Source organism: Delphinus delphis, chromosome 1, assembly GCF_949987515.2.
Source record: "Delphinus delphis chromosome 1, mDelDel1.2, whole genome shotgun sequence".
NCBI classification, from domain to species: Eukaryota; Metazoa; Chordata; class Mammalia; order Artiodactyla; family Delphinidae; genus Delphinus; species Delphinus delphis.
The window spans coordinates 29,854,542-29,860,507 of NC_082683.1; the positions used below are offsets into that span (position 1 = coordinate 29,854,542).

General features: G+C 41.6%; 1 pseudogene; it reads left to right on the forward strand.

Annotated features, from left to right (window-relative positions):
• The first annotated feature begins 1,125 nt into the window (after positions 1-1,125).
• LOC132419959 (histone H3.3A-like) lies at positions 1,126-1,536 on the forward strand (annotated as a pseudogene).
• Positions 1,537-5,966: the final 4,430 nt, after the last annotated feature.

A 5,966-nucleotide genomic window follows, 5' to 3' on the forward strand; every position in this document is an offset into this window, starting at 1 on the left:
TTCAAGGTCTTCCCAGTGATGCAACTCTCACTCAACTCCCCACCACACACTCCCAATCCCCTTATCCTGTTTTATTCTTTCATCTTCCCATGGTGCTTAACACCTTATAACATGCTTTGTAATTTACTGTTTACTGCGGTCATTGTTTATTGTCTAGCCCCAGAAGGGCAGGGATCATTGTCTATTTTGTTCTGATGTTTTCCGAGGACCTAGCTCAATGCCTGGCACATAGTAGGCACTCAGTAAATATTTGTCTAATTTAATAGAGGAACTGTAATCTTAGCCAAGGAGTGTTGTTTCCTCTGGCAGATCTAGTGGCGCCCATGGAAGGATCTGAAACAACAGAGACATCAGCGTAGCAACAGGCAAGCGATGTCCTTCAGACTGTGCAGGACAAGTCTTCAACAGTGACACCATGTGGCAGGAACAAGCAACAGAAGCAAGGGCCCTTCTTGTTTCTTCTAGGAATGGTCCTGGAAGCAGAAATGACCTCATTTTGACAGCATCAGCCACAGAGCTTCCTGGGCAATTGAAACTCAGGGAGAGAATCTCAATCAGACTTTCTTCTAATATCCAGTGACACTCAGCAATTATTTAAAAACTAAAAGTTTCCACTTTACATCTATTCGGATGGCTATTATATAAATCAACAACAAAATAAGTGTTGGCAAGCAGGTGGAGAAATTGAAACCCTTGTGCATTGCTGGTGGAAAGGTAAAATGGTGCAGCTACTGTGGAAAACAGTGCAGTAGTTCCTCAAAAAATTAAGCATAGAATTATGATATGATCCAGCAATCCCTTCTCTAGGAATGTACCCAAAGAATTGAAAGCAGGGATTTAAACAGATATTTGTGCACCCACATGCACAGCAGCGTTATTCACAATAGCCAAAAGGTAGAAATAACCCAAGTGTCCACTGATGGATGAAAGAATAAGCAAAATATAGTATATACATACAATGAAATATGAATAAGCCTTAAAAAGGAATGAAGAGCCCAGAGCCGTTTTGTCGTTAGTCGGAGGAGCTTCTTCCATTAGCTCAGCAGCTACGGCTCTTTACTGGGCAGCAGGAACTGCGCGGCGGTCGGAGAAGCGGTGTAAGGCTTCGGCATTGGGTGAAAGAAAATGGCCCGAACCAAGCAGACTGCTTGTCAAGTCCACGGGTGGCAAAGCGCCCCGCAAACAGCTGGCCACTAAAGCGGCCGAGAAAACGCCCCTCCTACCGGCGGGATGAAAAAACCTCATCGCTACAGGGCCGGGACCATTGCTCTTGGAGAAATCCGTCGTTACCAGAAATCCACCAAGCTTCTGATCCGGAAGCTGCCTTTCCAGAGGTTGGTGAGGGAGATCGCCCTGGATTTCAAAACCGACTTGAGGTTCCAGAGTGCCGCCATCGGTGCGCTTCAGGAGGCTAGTGAAGCGTACCTGGTGGGTTTATTTGAAGATACTAATCTGTGTGCTATCCACCCAAAGAGAGTCACCATCATGCCCAGAGACATCCAGTTGGCTCGCCGGCTACGGGGAGAGAGAGCTTAAGTGAAGGAAGTTTTTATGGTGTTTTGTAGTAAATTATGTAAAATACTTTGGTTTACTTTGTGACTCTTCTGTAAGAAATTGTTTATAATATGCCGCATTTGTACTTAAGTCATTCCATCCTTCACTCAGGATGAATGCGAAAAGTGACTGACTGTTCACAGACCTCAGTGATGTGAGCACGTTGCTCAGGAGTGACAAGTTGCTAATATGCAGAAGGGATGGGTGATATTTCTTGCTTCTCATGATGCATGTTTCTGTATGTTAATGACTTGTTGGGTAGCTGTTAAGGTACTAAAATTGATAACTGTGTACAGAGTCCTTTTGCAAAAAAACTGGTTATGACTTGATCCAAGTGTTTAACGATTGGGGCTGTTAAGTCTGACCATACATCACTGTGATAGAATGTGGGCTTTTTCAAGGGTGAAGATACAAGTCTTAACCACAGTGTAACTTACAGTTTCCTTAAAAAAAAAAAAGAAAAAAAAGTAAACCTGGCAGCTATAGAATACACTATGTACATTTATAATAGCTATTTTATATATTGTAGTGTCAACATTTTTAAATTAAATGTTTTACATTCACATGTGGTGGGGAGTCTTGTCATTAAGGTGTGTGTGATATGGAGTCCGGTTGGTTTTCTCCTAATTAGACTGCACTTGTTTTTCATACGTAGTAAAATGCTTTGCACATTATACCTTGCATAAGTCTTCATTCTACCACATGGTAACTAATCCTCTAGCTGATAGTGCAGACACTAACGGGGGGGATTTATTTATAAGGGCTCTAGAATACAATACAAGTTATTCACACCAGCATCATCTGTTACTAATATGGTAGTTAGTGCAGCTTTTCTTTGTGTTGTGGTTGGTCTCATAACTAGGTTGAGTTTTTCTCTACCAAGAGGGAACAATACCGAACTTCTTTTCCTTGTGGAGTTTGTATTATAATAACCCTTAGGGTAAACTTGCTGTAGGGGAGGGACACACAGCTTCAGCGCATGGAACCTCTGCCAGTTAAAATGGTGTCATCTGGTATAAGGTCCTGGGAAAAATCACTTCATAGAGATGGCTTGCCAAGTGGTTTTAAAATTTATCATTCTATTGCAGTTTTTAGATCAATTATGTACATTGACTAAACTTACAAATACACTTGTTTATCCAAAAACAAAGGAATGAAGTCCTGATATATTACTACAATAGGGATAAACCTTAACATTATGCTAAGTGAAAGAAACCAGTCACAAAAAGACAAATACAGTATGGTTCCACTTATATAAGGTATCTAGAGTATTTGAATTGAGAGAGACGGAAAGTAGAATGGTCATCGCCAGGAAGTAGGAGGAAGGGGTAATGGGGATCTGGTGTTTAACAGGTACAGAGTTTCAGTTTGGGATGATGAAAAAGTTCTGGAGATGGAAGGTGGTGATGGCTGTACAACAATGTGAATATACTTAATGCCACTGACCTGTACACTTTAAAAATATTGAAATGGTAATTTTTATGTTATGTAAATATATATGTATATTTTACCACAATAAAAAATTTAGTTAAAAAAACAAAGCAGGAAAAAGCCTCCAGAAAATAAAAAGGTTAGTGTAACTCTGAGTCCAAGGAGAGGTACTTCAAAACATGGCACAGGGGCTTCCCTGGTGGCGCAGTGGTTAAGCATCCGCCTGCCAATGCAGGGGACACGGGTTCGAGCCCTGGTCCGGGAAGATCCCACATGCCGCGGAGCCACTAAACCTGTGCGCCGAAACGATGGAGCCTGCGCTCTAGAGCCCGTGAGCCACAGCTACTGAGCCCACGAGCCGCAACTACTGAAGCCTGTGCGCCTAGAGCCCGTGCTCCGCAACAAGAGAAGCCACTGCAATAAGAAGCCCACGCACCGCAACGAAGAGTAGCCCCCACTCGCTGCAACTAGAGAAAGCCCGCGCTCAGCAACGAAGACCCAATGCAGGCAAAAAAAAAAAAAAAAACATGGCACAGGGGTGGGTACAACCCATCTTCCCATCCCCACGTGGAGCCCACCAAGCCACTGGCACCAACTGACGCTTCTCTTACTTGCCCCACTTCACCCTAGTGAAAGTTGGGCTCACATTTCTTTTCGGGGTCCATCTATAATGACTCTGAGCCCCCAAAACTCAAATTCCCATTGCACATTCCTCTAGGAGATTCCTTTCCCCCAGTCCTATTCAAAACTTGGAAATCGGCAAAAAGATGGCTGTGAGTTCTCTCCCCATCCTGTGACTTGGCCGACAAGCCCACCTAGAGTCAGGTGACCCTCTAGGGCCTGCAGCTTTGTTTGACGTTCTAATTACTATTGATCAGGGCCCATGCTCTGTAAAGTTAGATGTTCACTTGTAGAAAACAAGTGCAAGTGATTTCCATCCAGAGGAGAAAATAACCCCAAAGGTTAGGGTTTTATTGCCTTATAGGATATTAACCAATTTTGTAACCAATTTAGTCATCATATTCCATCATTGTTTTTCATACGAGTTTCTCATATCCTCCTTTGAATCAGCTTTGCTCAACCGTCATTGAGTTAAATAAAAATTTTTTTAACAACTTTATTGGGGTATAATTGCTTTACAATGGTGTGTTAGTTTCTGCTTTATAACAAAGTGAATCAGTTATACATATACATATGTTCCCATATGTCTTCCCCCCTGCGTCTCCCTCCCTCCCACCCTCCCTATCCCACCCCTCCAGGCTGTCACAAAGCACCGAGCCAATATCCCTGTGCCATGCGGCTGCTTCCCACTAGCTATCTACCTTACTACGTTTGTTAGTGTGTATATGTCCATGACTCTCTCTCGCCCTGTCACAGCTCACCCTTCCCCCTCCCCATATCCTCAAGTCCGTTCTCCACTAGGTCTGCGTCTTTATTCCTGTCTTACCCCTATGTTCTTCATGACGTTTTTTTTTTTCTTAAATTCCATATATATGTGTTAGCATACGGTATTTGTCTTTTTCTTTCTGACTTACTTCACTCTGTATGACAGACTCTAGACCCATCCATCTCATTACAAATAGCTCAATTTCGTTTCTTTTTAAGGCTGAGTAATATTCCATTGTATATATGTGCCACATCTTCTTTATCCATTCATCCGATGATGGGCACTTAGGTTGTTTCCATCTCCGGGCTATTGTAAATAGAGCTGCAATGAACATTTTGGTACATGACTCTTTTTGAATTTTGGTTTTCTCAGGGTATATGCCCAGTAGTGGGATTGCTGAGTCATATGGTAATTCTATTTGCAGTTTTTTAAGGAACCTCCATACTGTTCTCCATAGTGGCTGAACCAATTCACATTCCCACCAGCAGTGCAAGAGTGTTCCCTTTTCTCCACACCCTCTCCAGCATTTATTGTTTCTAGATTTTTTGATGATGGCCATTCTGACTGGTGTGAGATGATATCTCATTGTAGTTTTGATTTGCATTTCTCTAATGATTAATGATGTTGAGCATTCTTTCATGTGTTTGTTGGCAGTCTGTATATCTTCTTTGGAGAAATGTCTATTTAGGTCTTCTGCCCATTTTTGGATTGGGTTGTTTGTTTTTTTGTTATTGAGCTGCATGAGCTGCTTGTAAATTTTGGAGATTAATCCTTTGTCAGTTGCTTCATTTGCAAATATTTTCTCCCATTCTGAGGGTTGTCTTTTGGTCTTGTTTATGGTTTCCTTTGCTGTGCAAAAGCTTTGAAGTTTCATTAGGTCCCATTTGTTTATTTTTGTTTTTATTTCCATTACTCTAGGAGGTGGGTCAGAAAGGATCTTGCTGTGATTTATGTCATAGAGTGTTCTGCCTATGTTTTCCTCTAAGAGTTTGATAGTTTCTGGCCTTACATTTAGGTCTTTAATCCATTTTGAGCTTATTTTTGTGTATGGTGTTAGGGAGTGATCTAATCTCATACTTTTATATGTACCTGTCCAGTTTTCCCAGCACCATTTATTGAAGAGGCTGTCCTTTCTCCACTGTACATTCCTGCCACCTTTATCAAAGATAAGGTGTCCATATGTGTGTGGGTTTATCTCTGGGCTTTCTATCCTGTTCCATTGATCTATCTTTCTGTTTTTGTGCCAGTACCATACTGTCTTGATTACTGTAGCTTTGTAGTATAGTCTGAAGTCAGGGAGCCTGATTCCTCCAGCTCCTTTTTTCGTTCTCAAGATCGCTTTGGCTATTCGGGGTCTTTTGTGTTTCCATACAAATTGCGAAATTTTTTGTTCTAGTTCTGTGAAAAATGCCAGTGGTAGTTTGATAGGGATTGCATTGAATCTATAGATTGCTTTGGGTAGTAGAGTCATTTTCACAATGTTGATTCTTCCAATCCAAGAACATGGTATATCTCTCCATCTATTTGTATCATCTTTAATTTCTTTCATCAGTGTCTTATAATTTTCTGCATACAGGTCTTTTGTCTCCTTAGG